This window comes from Cydia strobilella, chromosome 9 (assembly GCF_947568885.1).
Source record: "Cydia strobilella chromosome 9, ilCydStro3.1, whole genome shotgun sequence".
NCBI lineage: Eukaryota > Metazoa > Arthropoda > Insecta > Lepidoptera > Tortricidae > Cydia > Cydia strobilella.
The window spans coordinates 18,921,687-18,939,305 of record NC_086049.1 but is presented as its reverse complement, the minus strand read 5'-3'; the positions used below and the strand labels follow the sequence as shown (position 1 = coordinate 18,939,305).

Genomic DNA, 17,619 nt, shown 5'->3' with positions numbered 1-17,619 from the left:
AATCCAGCTATCGGTTTTACGAGACAACTACAACAACCACCGAACAACGTCGTGCTCTAAGAGCATTTGGTATTTCTACCTCTAACCGTGTCTGGCTAGAGCCCTAGAGGCCCATAATTTTATTGTTTACCGTACACTGGCTATGGCCGATGGCCGATATGTTTTAACCAAGAAATATTAATTCGATCCCACGTGGATCCCACTTTGACGTTGGCGAAATCATCGACAGTATCGATGGAGCCATACTACCTAAAGATTGATTGAGATGCCAGTGACCTATCTATAGGTACCTTTCGGATTCAGAATACAGCAGCAGCAGCGTTGGTGCGGTTGCAGCGCGACATTACTGCCTACTGCATTGCAGTCGGCAGTACCGTCGCGCTGTACTCAACGTTTTGAAAGGAACAAAACGCAGCGAACTCGGTAATAGATGACGCCTTCGTATTCGTATACTTAGGATGACGTGGACGATGTCTGAAGACTGTCAAAGAAATATATTTATGAACAATATAATTTACGTCGTGTGTATTTATACTGATTTAAACTTTCACGATTTTTACTCATTATTATTTACAACGACGGGACTTAATCGCGTTACCGTTAACGTCGGAGGTAAATTTAAAACTTATTTTACGCGATTAAGTCCCGTCGTTGTAAATAATAATGAGTGTGTATTTATATTTTAAACATAGAACCAGTATTTTGTGCCATGAGGTGATGTTGTTTTGACAACAAACTTTAGAAGCGGAGCGTGAATCTCGCGACCTAAACACGTAAGCGCCATGAATTTCACGACGCTTACGATATTTTGGTCGCGTGGTACGGTTGTGATTGCGACAATTTCATTGATTGGTATGGCTTCTCTAATAGTAGGTATAATAACTCAATGGTTTTAAAGGAATAGATATAGAGAAATAACAGTAAACCTGGAAATATTTACAAGTGTATTAATTTGATTTTTGATTGATTTCATATTTACCAGTCGCTTCTCGGTAAAGGAAAATATCGTTAGGAAACCGGACTAATCCCAATAAGGCCTAGTTTTTATTATTTACAACGACGGGACTTAATCGCGTAAACTAAGTTTTAAATTTACCGCCGACGTTAACGGTAACATCCCTAGTGCGCAAAACGTTCAAGTTAATAAACAAGACCAAGTGCGGGTAGTTCGAAAAACTCGCGCGCCTAGAAGATGTTGATGTCAACTTTAGCCAGTCTTCTCCGAGACCACGGGGACAACGCCGTCCTCGAAACGTCGGAGGTAAATTTAAAACTTATTTTACGCGATTAAGTCCCGTCGTTGTAAATAATAATGAGTAAAAATCGTGAAAGTTTAAATCAGTGTTAAGGCCTAGTTTGCCGTCTGGGGTCGAAGGTCAGATGGCAGTCGCTTTCGTTAAAACTAGTGCCTACGCCAATTCTTGGGATTACGCCCCAGGCTCCCATGGCCCGTGGCAAAATGCCGGGATAACGCGAGAATATGATTTACAAGTGTATTGATTACTTGATGCGTAGATTATTTCGTTGTTTATGCAAAATATCTGCCGAGTTTATGTAGTACGGTCTAAGTTATGAAAGCTATATGAAGTACTATTTTTAGGGTTCCGTACCCAAAGGGTAAAAACGGGACCTCATTACTAAGACTTCTCTGTCTGTCTGTCCGTCTGTCCGTATATCCGTCTGTCCGTCTGTCCGTCTGTCCGTCTGTCCGTCTGTCCGTCTGTCCGTCTGTCCGTCTGTCCGTCTGTCCGTCTGTCCGTCTGTCCGTCTGTCCGTCTGTCCGTCTGTCCGTCTGTCCGTCTGTCCGTCTGTCCGTCTGTCCGTCTGTCCGTCTGTCCGTCTGTCCGTCTGTCCGTCTGTCCGTCTGTCCGTCTGTCCGTCTGTCCGTCTGTCCGTCTGTCCGTCTGTCCGTCTGTCCGTCTGTCCGTCTGTCCGTCTGTCCGTCTGTCCGTCTGTCCGTCTGTCCGTCTGTGTGTCTGTCACCAGGCTGTATCTTATCAACCGTGATAGCTAGACAGTTGAAATTTTTACAGATGATGTATTTCTGTTGCCGCTATAACAACAAATACTAAAAAGTACGGAACCCTCGGTGGGCAAGTCCGACTCGCACTTGTCCGATTTTTTTTATAACCTATATAAGATACGTTAGTATAGATAATATTTTTATAAATGTTAGTATTTGAAGTAAAATTAACTTTATACCTTGATAACAAGTATTTTACTTAGAATTAGAACCTACTTGGATCTTATTAGTTAGTGACTTAACAAAAAAAAACCTATAACTCCCGTAAGAGTAAAATGGGCTTTATCTTTCGCTGCACATGCGTGATATAGCACGCTTACTGAGCAAAATACCTACTGAATTAATACGAGTAAGTACTATAAAAGTTATTACAATAATAATAAGAACTGCAAAATTGGATTTAAGAATCTTAACAAAAATTTAAGCTCATTAAAGCCACCGCTTAAAGCTTTGAGAAAAACTAAAGAAGCTTAATCTCGGTAATAATATCAGTTCCATTCTTTTAACTAGTTTTGCTTCTGTTATGCCCGGTAGCTTTCACAACGCGATTTAGACTTAATATTTTTAATTATCAAAATTAGCGGAGCGGCGGCAGCGGCTGAAGTCCTAAAGCGCCGCAAATATGCTGGTCTCTCAAATAACCACATGTTTGCGGCATTTGCGGTAGAAACCCTAGGGCCGTGGAGCTGCGACGCCCTTAACTTTTTTCACGATTAAAAAAAAACTACTGGAGACCTCGGGTGACCCTAGGGCTGGCTCATTCCTTGGGCAAAGAATAGGCATAGCCATCCAGCGGGGTAATGTAGCCAGCCTCATGGGCACCCTTCCGCAGGAGACAGACTTGGGGGACCTTTCATAGGTGGGTATTTATCTATATTACTTTAATTTTTAAGTAGTTTTATTTTAATATTAGTTTAGTTATAATTAACTATTATTTACTACTAATTAAAATTTACGTACATTATCAAAGAGTGATTTATATTTTGCAATCTATATAAACGTTTTAAATGGACTTCAAAACTTATTTTTGAATTGTTTAGTAAATACATTATATAGACTACTAGCTTTTGCCCGTGACTTCATCTGTGTGGAATCAGTAACAGCAGCTAGAATAAGTTTAGCGCCTGGATAAAGTGTAATAGCAATCATTCAATTTGAGCATAAGCTTCATTGCTTGACATTAATTATCAGGTAATTCATTAAATATCTCAATTTCACCCCCTTTTCACCCTCTTTAGGGATGATTTCCGACATAAAAACTATCCTATATCCTTCCCCGGGGCTCAGACTATCTCTATGCCAAATTTTAACTAAATCGGTTCAGCGGTTTAAGCGTGAAGAGGTAACACACAGACAGACAGACTTTCGCATTTATAAAGGGGCCCACTGACTATCAGTCCGCCGGACGATATCGGCCTGCCAGTTAGAACAAAAATTTGACAGTTCCGAACAACTGACAGGCCGATATCGTCCGGCGGACTGATAGTCAGTGGGCCCCTTAATATTAGTATGGATTGTAGATATACTTCAGTGACGTGAAAAACTGAATTCTGTTCATGAAAGATATAACTTTAATTACTTATGTAGCTTTGGAACTTGCAAATCTTTATTTCGAAGAATCTACAGACAAAAATATAATGCGCCTAGCCTTTCAAAGATTGGATAATACTAGAGAATTTCGGACGGGTGCCGCTGTGGCCGGGTGGTCTAGTGGTCAGGACGTTAGCCGCGTAAGCTGAATGCCGGCCACTTTTTCTAGCATAGTAAGCTGCAATAGTAGATTGTGTCACAAGGGAGCAAAATGACATATTTACGGCGAGGGCGTACAATTGAATCCTAAACGAAGCGAAGGATTCTATAATAGAATCCCGAGAGTAGCGAGGGATTCAAGTGTGTTTAAAAGTATTATTTAAACTAAAAAAAAATACGCAAAAAAATGTAAAAATAGTGTCCTAGAACAGAAAAGTGTTAATTTGATCCCTCCTAGCAGGGAAGAAAAGTGCCACTTTGATCCCTCCTAGCAGGGAAGAAAAAGCCCTTTTTCGAATTGGTGACGTGAAAAAATAATTGACAGAAACTTGTTTGCAGAGGGGGTCAGTTATGTCTGCAACTTACTGTTCCTATATGACATCTAGTATTTCAGTTTTATCTGTGGTTTTTGAACGCATCATAGGTTTGATATGTGTGTGTATAAATGTATGGTTACAAATCATATCCAACTTCATTTTCATTTAGTGTCATAAGAATGACAAGTTTAATGAACCCCGCTAAGAGCCAGGAGCATGGAGACTATATAAAGGAGCCAAATCAAAAAACAGTAATTAGGCGGCGCCACCATACACCGAAATACTACCAAAAACAACCTACGTAATTTGGTCGGGTTATTTGTTGCCTTATATAGTTCATGTTATACTCATGTCCCAGAGCTTATCTAGCGCCACCGGAGAGATTAGGAACTATTATTTAAAGCTGAAAGCGGTCACTTTTGCAAAAATTCTCCCATAAGAGATTGGCATCCTTTCTATACCATCCATAGCCGGGAGTTTTCGCTAATGACATTCGATCGATCGTGTCAATTAAATTTATAGCAACGCCAGGAGCAGTTTCCGAGGAAATTTCCTTAAGTTTCGGGGCTTGTTTTTAAATTTTAGATGTTAGTGTTTTCATTAATTATTTCCTAAATGAAATGGCAAAAAAGGTTCCATTATTGGAGTTTGTAGTTTTAAAAGATGTGTAACGTTACTTTTTTTTTTAAAATATAAACTGATCGGCGATTGGCCCTAGTCACACCTGATGGAAAGTGAAGACAGGGCCTAAGATGGAGCTCACCGGTTCAGTAACAGCCTATTCACTCTTGTTTTAAAGAGACCGAGGTCATATTGATCAGGGAATACAGATGGCGGGAGCGCATTCCATTCCTTAGCCGTCCGTACCAAAAAGGAGGCAAAACGTTTCGACTTACTTAAAGATAATGGGCAAATTTAATACCGTGATTGTTTAATCATAGAACCGGCTTACAAAAATCTGATTCTAAATAGTAATTACTAGTAATTACTAATTATTAATTAGCAATTAATGTGTGATGTAACGAATTGTAGGTAATTTTACAGATACTAATAGAAACTATGGATACCAACTACATCACTACATAGTATAAAACAAAATCGCTTTCCTCTGTCTGTCTGTCCCTATGTACGCTTAGATCTTTAAAACTACGCAACGGATTTTGATGCAGTTTTCACCTATCAATAGAGTAATTCTTGAGGAAGGTTTTAGTTTATTTGTAAAGGTTTTGTGTAACCCGTGCGAAGCCCGGGCGGGTCGCTAGTATATTTATAACTTGGTCATCAAAGAAGTATATAAATTGGCAATTTTTTGGTTTCTTTCTAGGTACTTGTACTATAAGACGTTCCTTCTTGAATAATTTCATGTTTTTATATCACAGGTTTTTATATGTTAATTTTTTTATGGTATATGCGATATATTAGAACGTTTTTTTATTGTTTTGTCTTAGAAACAATACCGTAAAATTAACTTGACATAGAAGCTGTACTCCCTTTTTGGCGAAAATTGTATTGCCGAATTTTACTTGGCAACCAACTTTTCGCCAAAGTTTCATTTGACAAACCAATCGTTACCAAATAATTATTTCGCAACCATTTCATTTCCCAACCCCGTAGTTGGGAAATGAAAATGACGTACTAGGTTGGGTTAGGTTAGGTTGGATTGACCATTGAGGCCATCAAGGGCCTCCTGAGGCGGCGGTCCGCAAACACGGACTGGTGCTGGTGGTGCTGTAGAAGTAAAGCGCGAGCGTTCCTACAGCCCACCGCTACAGCACAATGGCGGCAGACGGGGGGGTTGTTTAGTGGGTACACTTGGGGCCCCATTAGCCCAAAACAAGGAGTCCCACATAACCACTCGGGTTCGTCCCCGTGCCCGAGTGGTATGCGTAATTGCATTTTTCACCTCCTAAACAAAAAAAAAGGTTGGATTGATCAAATGAAACTTTGGCGAAAAGTTGGTTGCCAAGTGAAATTCTGCAATACAATTTTCGGCGAAAAGGCAGAGAACCGATATAGAATTACTTCAAGTTAGCTAAAATGTAGCTAAATTAATAACCCTTTGGGACGAGTAAAAACAAGAGATTCACTCTTGACTTGGATCCCCAATATTGACAGGTGCGCTCGCATTTCAGCCGCACATTCAGACGGTTTTCATTTATCGGGCTGTCACGGCCACGCCAACTAGTCCTACGAACCCCGCGAGCTTACAACACTGATTCCGAAAAAACGCGCTGAAAAAATATGTTTGCAACAAGAAAATTGGATTCCCGCATCGTTTGTACTGTTACGTGGAAATTTCTGTTTTTTAGTAAGTTTGGTTAAGCGATTGGATATAAAACCCGAGCGAATGTTAATGTAGATGCTGATAACTTTGTGGAATAAAAGAGTTGTATCGGGTAAAAATTTTAATAAAGGGGCCCACTGGTTACTAGTCCGCCGGACGATATCAGCCTGTCAGTTGAAGTTAATGTATTGCTTGCATTTTAATAATTTTGTTAAATAAATTGATATTCAGAATATCTGTCAAGTTAAACCAGTTTGGCAGCACTGGCTTCCCTCGAATGCGGCTGACCCAGTTAATCGCAAAAGGCCACACACTAACAGTTCTCGTTCAGGTTTCGGCCTGACGGCTGTCAGTGGTCTGAAAGTTGTTCGGAACTGTCAAATTTTTGTTCTAACTGACAGGCCGATATCGTCCGGCGGACTGATAGTCAGTGGGCCCCTTGATAGAACTATGTGGCCTGTGGCAATTAACTGACAGGCTGATATCGTCCGGCGAACTGTCAATTTATAGGGCCCTGTCACACATATCAGACCGTTGCCAGCGGGCAGCCGTACAGCCGGAAAACTGACGACTCTCAAATGCTTGTCTGTAGTCACAGAGGTGTTAGCAGGCCATTGCCGGCCGCTTATGTGTGTGTACGTTATTGGCCTAGGACTGCAGGCCGCCCGATAAGGCCAGAGACCGGTTATGAGCAGGTCTTCTAAAAAGCAGAACGCCTTTGTAGCAAAATGTCTAAAACGAATGTCTAAGAAGCTATATACCTAATAAGCAAAATGCTAATAATGTAATTTAGGCTCTCCGAAACATGTCGCGCGAGTGACTAAAAATACGTGAGTGAAACCGCAAAGTTACCTGAGTATACTATTAGACATTTTTGCCACCAATAATATATTTAAAACCCATCCCAGTGACCGACTTCGCCAAACTCTCGGCTAAAGCGTCCCGTGATAGATGATACGCCCCGTCTGTCGGGGCCTGACGTGACAACTGACAGGCCTTGTTCATTTCAATGATTGCGGGATTGGGCGCCCAAGCCTTTCTCGCATGTTTCAATTTAATTGGAAAAGTAATTCGGATTTTGGATCTTGAGTTGTATAGGATAGCAAATTATACATCTATATCTTCGTCTAGAATGCTATCGGTAAGTGATAACCGCATTAATATCGGTTCAGTAGTTTTTGAGTTTATCTCGAACATACAGACAGACGGACACGGCGGGGGACTTATGTAGCTTTATAATATATTGGAATTATTCTATTTAGTTATCGTGCGTCTCGCTTGCGCCAATACTTACGATCCGATTCAAGTTTTAATTATTCGATTTGTTTCCGATATGATACTGATATGTCAGTGTCAAAAGTGACGTGTTTGGTTGAAGAAATGTCGCTTTTGACACTGACAGATCAGTATCATATCAGAAACAGATCGATTAATTAAAACTCGAATTGCTGTTAGTAGTGACCTCCGCGCATATGCATTAAATTACCACAAAAAGAAAACATAACTAGCTCCATGCATTAACTTTAAAAAAAAATCGTTTGAACACCGGAAAAAATAAAAATACTTTTGTAAACCTTCACATTATTTTAATAAAAAATATTTAAAATGTTGAAAATGTTTGAGCGGTTGAAACGCTCATAATATTTTTGGCGTGAATTCGACACCGTGATGACATCACACGTTGGACGATCCAACTGACGTTTGCTATTAACGACAATTATGTGAACTAACCTGTCAAACGCGTGACGTCACGTGACGTTTCGCGCGTTTCGCTCACTAGCTTTCGCGGGCAAATTTTTGTAAGTACCTACTTTTTATTAGGGTTCCGTACCCGAAGGGTAAAACGGGACCCTATTACTAAGACCACCTAAGACTCCGCTGTCCGTCTGTCCGACTGTCCGTCTGTCCGTCTATCCGTCTGTTCGTCTGTCTGTCTGTCTCTCATGAACCGTGATAGCTAGACAGTTGAAATTTTCACAGATGATGTATTTCTGTTGCCGCTATAACAACAAATACTAAAAAAGTACGGAACCCTCGGTGCGCGAGTCCGACTCGCACTTGGCCGGTTTTTATTATTTTAAGCAATTAAATGATAATTTAATAACGGAAATGCATTTGTAACATGATATAACGGTAACAAACATCCGAATAAAAATATTTCGTTCAAATATAAACTTCATCCATGTTTCTAATTTCAAAAATATCTTAGCAACGAAGAACTCACAAGTATATTTTCTCGGATAACCTTGAGCCAATACTAAAATGGCACTCATAACAACCTTCGCTCGTATCATCACGCAACTCGCAGGGGACTTGACACAGAGATTGGACATGTCGCGATTTGCCCACCACTCAATCTGTGGACGGGCGTGGTTAGAATGTGAGATTAATACGGCCATATTCTAAAAATGCTTATAAGCTGTCGCAGCGATACGATACCGATTTGTCAGTATTAGAAGTACTCAACCAATATTGACACTGGACACTAACGGATAGTAACGTATCGCTGTGACATTTATAAACATTGTTCGAATACGGCCGTTAGGCATCGGAGTTTTCATCGCAAAGATTAATCCCAGGTAGCAAAATGACGTCAGCGACGTCATAATGACGTCATTTATACGTCATAATGACGTAACGGACGTCATAATGACGTACAAATGCTACCTGGGATAATAAGCTATGGAGTCGATATTAACATTAAAACTAAAGTCATACTCATTTCTAATAGTCATTCAGTATTTATCGTGGCGACAGCGTCATGAGCTTGGCCATATCGGCGTTTGTAACGAAGCGATGACTGGCCGATTGGCCGCGTCCGTCCGTCCGTTATAGCCCGCGGCTGATAGACCGCGTTTATTAGATCCTTGTCAGGGAGTTTTAAAAAAATTGCACCATTTACTTTTTTTTGAGAAACCATCATATTTTGGGTTATTTAGACTCAGAATCGTGAATGAGACAAAGAAAACAAGTGTCCCTTTTCGTTACAAATTTTGGGTGTCAGTTTTGTAACTGTCCTTACAAAATGTATGGGAAAATGCGTTACAAAACTGACATTTTTTTGGGAACATATTCTTTTTCTTTTTCAATCGGTAGTCCTCGTGATTCTGAGTAGAAATAACCCAAAAGTTGATGGATTTTCGAAAAAAAGGTACACTTTTAAGTGAAAATGCCCGTCATTAACACTCATTATAACCCTCCCAGGTAGCAAAATGACGTCATAATGACGTCATTTATACGTTATAATGACGTAACGGACGTCATAATGACGTATAAATGCTACCTGGGCTGTTCTTATCAAGAGTGTCATGAGAACAGAACTAAACGCCTTTACTCACTCTATCTCACGATCATTGTACATATCCATTTTTGGTAAAATTATTATTTTACTTGAGCTAAATTGAGCACCAACGGCGAAGATAGGGTTTTTAGGGTTCCGTACCCAAAGGGTAAAAACGGGATCCTTTTTTTTTATACCACGACGGTGGCAAACAAGCATACGGCCCGCCTGATGGTAAGCAGTCACCGTAGCCTGTAGCCTATGGACGCCTGCAACACCAGAGGTATTACATGCGCGTTGCCGACCCTTTAAAAACCTGTACACTCCTTTTTTGAAGAACCACATACTGTAGCCCCTCGGGAAAACCACCCTATTACTAAGACTCCGCTGTCCGTCTGTCCGTCTGTCTGTCAGTCTGTCCGTCTGTCACCAGGCTGTATCTCATGAACCGTGATAGCTAGACAGTTGAAATTTTTACAGATGGTGTATTTCTGTTGCCGCTATAACAACAAATACTAAAAACAGAATAAAATGAATATTTAAGGGGGGCTCCCATACAACAAACGTGATTTTTTTGCCGTTTTTTGCGTAACAGTACGGAACCCTTCGTGCACGAGTCCGACTCGCACTTGGCCGGTTTTTTTGGTAGATTTGCCAACCCTGATTTTTAATGAATTGCTATATTGATAATTGAGTATGCCTATAATGATTTATACATGACTAAGTAGTGCAGAGATTTTGCTTGTAGGCCCCCTAAGTTTTACATTATCCCCTCGGGCGGCAAGCTACCTCGAATGGGACACTCTCTGACAACCGCGCGTGCGGCGGGCCGCCATTTTTAATATGGAAAACACGCCGCATTGTGGCTGCGCGCCGCACGAGCTCGAGGGGTTATAGTTTTACCAAGCTACCGCCCTAAAAATCTTTATTTTGCAATTTGCACGTTGTGACGGAGACAGTAACCGAGTTAACAAGCTTCCAGTAAACCAGATCGTAAATTGTTTATGATATTGCGCAGACAGACAGACGGTGAAGTACCGTTTCGATTGAACAAAAGCGCAATCCTCTTTATGAGTGGACTGTAATTTGATGCTATCGTGGATCGAGAAAAATAGTCCAATTAACAGCATGCAGAAGTTACTAAAGGAAGGTATTGCCGTGCGTGCCCGGAATGGCGGATACCATTGTTATTTTTAGTTATTAAAAAAAAGTATAAACCGAAATTGATATCATACACTAAAGAAAAAGTGACCAAGTCCACTGGTGGCCGAGGCGGGAATCGAACCCGCATCTTCAGCTTACGCGGCTAACGTCCTGACCACTAGACCACCCGGCCACGGCGGTTCCCGTCCCAAATTCTCTGGTGTATGCTATCTTTGAAACGCTAGGCGCCTTTGATCAACTCTAAGGGCGAGCAGTACGTGCTTGCACCTCCTATATGAATCCTTTACTGGATTACGGTATAGCGAGAGAGATGGTGCTGCCATCTATTTAACTAGGGAACCAATCAAATTATTTTATGGAATATTTTTGATTTGTGTTTTTTAGTGGTTACACTACTACTTTATATAAAAAAAGTCGTTGATGAGTTCGATCAGAAATGACATTACGTATCTTTAGAACCAATTTTCATGTTATGTAATATAAGTTAGCTTTTGTGCAAAAGTGTTATTTTAAACGTCAAACTTCTATGAAATTATGACGTACAAATAACACTTGCACTGCATATGCTATCAAAATCGTTGCAGTCTTTACTTGGTCTAACTATATAAATCTTTGATGCTACGTTTTAAACCTACGTTATTTTTTTTTCTACTGGGTGAAAGTTGTTTAAACAGGTTTCGAATCGCTGAAGTTGCTAGAAAAAGGCCTCAAAATTTCTATTCATATTTTATACAGATTTTTCTTAAACTGTTGGCGGCACCCACTGCACCTTAATAATGTAGCCTTTATATTGACTACTATCCCGTATTGATTGGTGCAAACGTTATCTGGAAAAGGCCTCAAAATTTATATTCATATTTTATACAGATTTTTCAAAAACTCTGTTGGCGGCACCCACTGCACCTTAATAATGTAGCCTTTATATTGACTACTATCCCGTATTGATTGGTGCAAACGTTATCTGGAAAAGGCCTCAAAATTTCTATTCATATTTATACAGATTTTTCAAAAACTCTGTTGGCGGCACCCACCGCACCTTAATAATGTAGCCCTTATATTGACTACTATCCCGTATTGATTGGTGCAAACGTTATCTGGAAAAGGCCTCAAATTATTTATTCATATTTTATACGGATTTTTCAAAAACTCTGTCGGCGGCACCCACCGCACCTTAAGGGGCCCACAGACTATCAGTCCGCCGGACGATATCGGCCTGTCAGTTGTTCGGAGCTGTCAAATTTTTGTTCTAACTGACAGGCCGATATCGTCCGGCGGACTGATAGTCAGTGGGCCCCTTCAATGGTCTCATCAGAAGATCAGCGCTGGAAGTCACCAGCAACATGCTGAGATGAGGCCATTTCGTGGCACTTTAATCTTATTTTATGTTTTCTTTTGTATTATGTAATGTCTTGTTTGTTTGTGCTTACGAATAAAATCTCATTCTATTCTATTCTTAATAATGTAGCCCTTATATTGACTACTATCCCGTATTGATTGGTGCAAACGCTATCTGATGGCCTACCGCGAACCACGTTCGACGTGTTGCCTCTCTGTCGCACTTGTAAATTCGTACGTAAATGTGACAGTGAGGCAACACGTCGAACGTGGTTCGCGGTAGGTCCTCTGGAATAAGTTCTGTACACGGAGAGTGCAGTAAAAGCCTGAAGTCGTAGTAAATCGTATAATCTGTGGATTGTCTCAGCCGGTTTCATTTCCGCCGCCAGTGATCTTTCCACCACAGATATAACCCAGATAGAGGAAACACAATTATTATTTTAAGCTTAAAAATAAATTAACTTACTTAATGGCGCAGCGACCCAAAATGAGTCTTGGCCTCCGACACGAGTATACGCCAGTCGTCTCGATCCTGTGCCATCTCCCGCCAGTTATCGGCAAGGAGATCGCTCAAGTCTACTCCAACAGCACAAAAAAAATTAAGAGTGAAAAAATTCACTGTCTCAGGCGAGGCTCGAACTTGTGAAACTGGATCACTAGCCCATGCGCTGCCAACTAAGTTGCTGAAACTTCATCCGAGGACAGCGAAATTTTTTACCATATGCGCCTTAGGGAGGCGCCCCTAGCGCCATCCACCGTTAGTGTTACACTTCTTGAATGGCTAATACCGGCGTTCCATGTCATCTTAGAAATTCACCAGTAACGACTACGCACTACCCAGAAATACCGCAGGTGACACGTTGTCTGCCAGTGTCAAAAGTGACATTTTTGGTTGAAGATATGTCATTCACTTTTGACACTGACAGATCAGTATCATTATTATTACAACGACGGGACTTAATCGCCTAAAATAAGTTTTAAATTCACCTCCGACGTTTCGAGGACGGCGTTGTCCCCGTGGTCTCGGAGAACGTCGGAGGTGAATTTAAAACTTATTTTACGCGATTATGTCACGTCGTTGTGAATAATAATGAGTAAAAATCATGAAAGTTTAAATCACATCAGTATCATATCGGAAACAGATCGATAACTAACCTCGAATTCAAACAAACAAATATTATCGGTCCGACAGCTGACGGGGGGCTCCGACATGGCTGAATTTATCCGAAGCGCCCTTCCGATATCGGATGTCGGAAGGCGCTATAACAAAAACAGCTGCAGGAGAGTGCCAACATTAAGTACACCTTTTTTGCGTTATTTATCGTTTTTTTATTAATAATGACTTATTAAATGCATAAATAAATACAGAGAAACACATATATGTTACATTTTACTTCCTTCCGACATCCGATATCGGATCGGAAAATGTGAAAACGCTCTTAGGAGGATACAGTGGAACCTTTCCAGAATTATTATAAAATAGTTTAGTTTTTATAATATTATAAGCAGGTTTTTTAGAATACTTATATTTAAAAAACTCTGTAAGTATTAGCAAAGATAGATATAACTCCGTAATAGATGGATACAGTCTAAGGGAAAAACGTGCCTCGAAACGAAAATCACGAAAATTTGATTCTCGATCAGATGGCGCCACTAGTTTTGGCCTACTCTCGTATAGAGGGCGTTGACTGTTTCGTTTGTTATTTATAATTTTAACGCATACCAGTGAAAGAACATGGGTCAAAATCATATAAAAATAATTAATGCAAATAAAAAAATCATTTATCCATATTTAAATACATTTTAACGTATTTTTATAAATCTTAATTTTTAGTTTTAAAGTATGTCGATAGATGGCAGTGAATTTACAGTGGTTACAAAATTTACTATGACAGTACCGCTCTATCTTATTATATCCTCATTTGTATTAGGTACATTCTAAACAAAATGTCAGATTCTCCACTAGAGAAACTAAGCATTTGTTATCTGACATTGTCCTTGTGCAGGGATAACCAGAATTATCTAGTGACATTTACGGGCTAGTGTTTTTTATGAGATTCCAGCATTGAAGTATAAATTTACTATGACAGTACCGCTCTATCTTATTATATCCTCATTGGTATTAGGTACATTCTAAACAAAATGTCATATTCTCCACTAGAGAAACTAAGCATTTGTTATGTGACATTGTCCTTGTGCAGGGATAACCAGAATTATCTAGTGACATTTACGGGCTTGCGTTTTTATGAGATTCCAGCATTGAAGTATAAATTTTGTGTTCTCTCCTTTCTTAAATTACAATAAAAAAGGTTTTATTTTGTTAAAATAATTTCTTGGGACAGAATAATATGGGTATAGCTATAATTAGTAAACATGACAGGGGGACGCACCACAGGAACTACGAAATATTGTAAATTTCATTAGGGTTTTTAATAATACTAATAGTTATGAATTATGATTGAGTGTAAAATTGTATAACTTGCTACCTGAGGAAATAAAATTAGCTAAAACGGATAAAAAGTTTGACCGAAATCTTAAAACAATGTTAACTGATTAAGCATGCTACAGCGTCGACGAATTTGTTGAAACGTGTACTAACCCTAAGTAATTTATCTCCTAATTAATATGTATAAGCAAATTTATACCTTATAAATTAAAATGACTACTTGTTAAGCCATATGCGACCCTATTGTCTACTGTTTACGAACCTGCTTTGCTTAAAATATGTTTTCATCATCATCATCATCATGTCAGCCGATAAACGTCCACTGCTGGACATAGGCCTCCCCCAAGGCTCGCCACTCCGACCGATCCTGTGCCGCTCGCAACCACCGAATTCCCGCGACCTTCACCAGGTCGTCGCTCCATCTCGTTGGAGGCCTACCGGCAGTTCGTCTTCCGGAAAATATGTTTTATTTAATAATAATTAAGTTTAAGTGACATTAATACTTACTCTAGAAATGTTGTACCTACTATGTACCTACCTATTTTACTGACCTGTAAAACATTAACTTTTACCAATAAATGTCTTGTATCTTGTATCTCCGCAGTAGAACTAGGGTCACCGACATAGCTCGCAGAATTGCAAACCTTAAGTGGCAGTGGGCGGGGCACATTGCTCGCAGAACTGATGGCCGGTGGGGCCGGAAGGTTCTGGAGTGGCGTCCGCGTACCGGAAGACGAACGGTAGGCCTCCAACGAGATGGAGCGAAGGTCGCGGGAATTCGGTGGTTGCGAGCGGCACAGGATCGGTCGGAGTGGCGAGCCTTGGGGGAGGCCTATGTCCAGCAGTGGACGTCTATCGGCTGACATGATGATGATGATGATGATGATCTTGTATCTTGTATCTTGTAGTGAAACATCTAGTAAATAATGAACGTACACTCGCTATAAATGAAAATGCTTAATGAAAACAGGCATATTCAGCCACGTTTTTGCATTTCCAATAACTCAAAGACGTCGGAGGTAAAAAAACTTATTGACGAGTCAGCAGATAATGAAACTTCCTAGAATGCGAGTAATATTGCATTTGTACTCCGCTAAAATAATATAAGAGCAAGGCAGTATTACTTCAGCATAAAATTGTTTTGAGAAAATTAAATATGTATTCACATACCTATCAACAATAATAGGTAACTAGGCCTGTCAGTTAGAACAAAAATTTTACATATGGATGGTATAGAAAGGATGCCAATCTCTTATGGCAGAATTGTTGCAAAAGTGACCGCTTTCAGCTTTAAATAATAGTTACTAATCTCTCCGGTGGCGCTAGTTAGGCTCTGGGACATGAGTATAACATGAACCAACAAATAATCCGACCAAATTACGTAGGTTGTTTTTGGTAGTATTTCGGTGTATGGTGGCGCCGCCTAATTACTGTTTTTTGATGGACACTTTTCATACATAGAGATTTGGCTCCTTTATATAGTCTCCATGATTTTACAGTTCCGAACAACTGACAGGCCGATATCATTTTTTTTTATATTACGTCGGTGGCAAACAAGCATACGGCGCGCCTGATGTTAAGCAATTTCCGTAGCCTATGTACGCCTGCAAATCCAGAGAAGTTACATGCGCGTTGCCGACCCTAACACCGCACCCTCGTTGAGCTCTGGCAACCTTACTCACCGGCAGAAACACAACACTATGAGTAGGGTCTAGTGTTATTTGGCTGCGGTTTTCTGTAAGGTGGAGGTATTTCCACAGTTGGGCTCTGCTCTAGATCTGGAATGACATTCACTGTGCTGTGCCCTACCACACAAAGCGAGATGATATTTACAGTGCCCATACCTCTATTGTTCTATGTCAGTGTACGTTCGAATAGGGAATATTACGCGAAACTCTGCGTAGGTAGCGCCACTACCACAATCTGAGGGTCTATCGCGAAACAAGAAAATCGAAATTTCGTTATCTAACATCTCTGTCACTTGCATATTCGAGCGATAAAGAGGCAGATAACGAAATTTCGGATTCGCGTTTCCCGGTAGGTTCTCTTGTAAACAAACCGCCTTGAGGCATAAATGTCATATTTTATTATCTCTGAAAACTTGTCAAAAACCTGTTAAAGTAAAGTATGTATAAGTTACTCTATCGTTTACTAAAAAGGCTAGTGCTGCATTCCCTATTGTCCTGTAACATACCTCATGGAGACTATATATTTAAAGGAGCCAAATCTCTATGTATGAAAAGTGTCCATCAAAAAACAGTAATTAGGCGGCCAAATACTACCAAAAACAACCTACGTAATTTGGTCGGGTTATTTGTTGCCTTATATGGTTCATGTAATACTCATGTCCCAGAGCCTAACTAGCGCCACCGGAGAGATTAGGAACTATAATTTACAGCTGAAAGCTGGTCACTTTTGCAATAGTTCTGCCATAAGAGATTGTCGTCCTTTCTATACCGTCCATAACATACCTATTTATTCAAAAAGTTACAAAATGTTTATTTATCAACACACTCCGTGCGTATCAAAAATTTCTTTCATGTCTGTCTAGTAGCAAGCCTATTTTTACATGTAAAAGAAACGTTGAGGTCCGGATTTATTAAAAAAACACGTTGATATTTTTTATTCATGCGACTGGGTGTTTACCGCATTGTGGTTGTGTGGTAATCTTACCATATTGTGTAGGGTTGAGCCGTTGGTTTCCGTTTGGGGAAAGTTCCCGTTTTCAAAGGATATTTCCCTGTTTTCGACAATCAGTAAACGAGGGTGCGATGAAAATAGAAAAATGTGTAAAGAACATTTGAATATTTATAGGTCCAGATTTTGCATTGTATTTTCACAGAAACGTACGAACGTGTCTCGCTGTTTCAGTCAGTCTCGGTACAAAAAGTACTCAGGTTGACTAAAGTACCATGACAATTTTTTTCATTTCATTTTTTCCTTCTATTTTAAAGTATTTAATGCATGTTAGATAATAAGTAATATAATGCCAAATAGCACGTAAGGTTTATCTGTTAGTGC

The 17,619-nt window shown here is 40.0% G+C and overlaps 1 non-coding gene across 1 annotated transcript; it reads right to left on the bottom strand.

Moving 5' to 3' along the window:
• Nucleotides 1–10,917: 10,917 nt before the first annotated feature.
• On the bottom strand, nt 10,918–10,989 carry Trnat-cgu (transfer RNA threonine (anticodon CGU)). The gene has a single exon. It is a non-coding gene; the product is annotated as a tRNA-Thr (tRNA).
• Nucleotides 10,990–17,619: the final 6,630 nt, after the last annotated feature.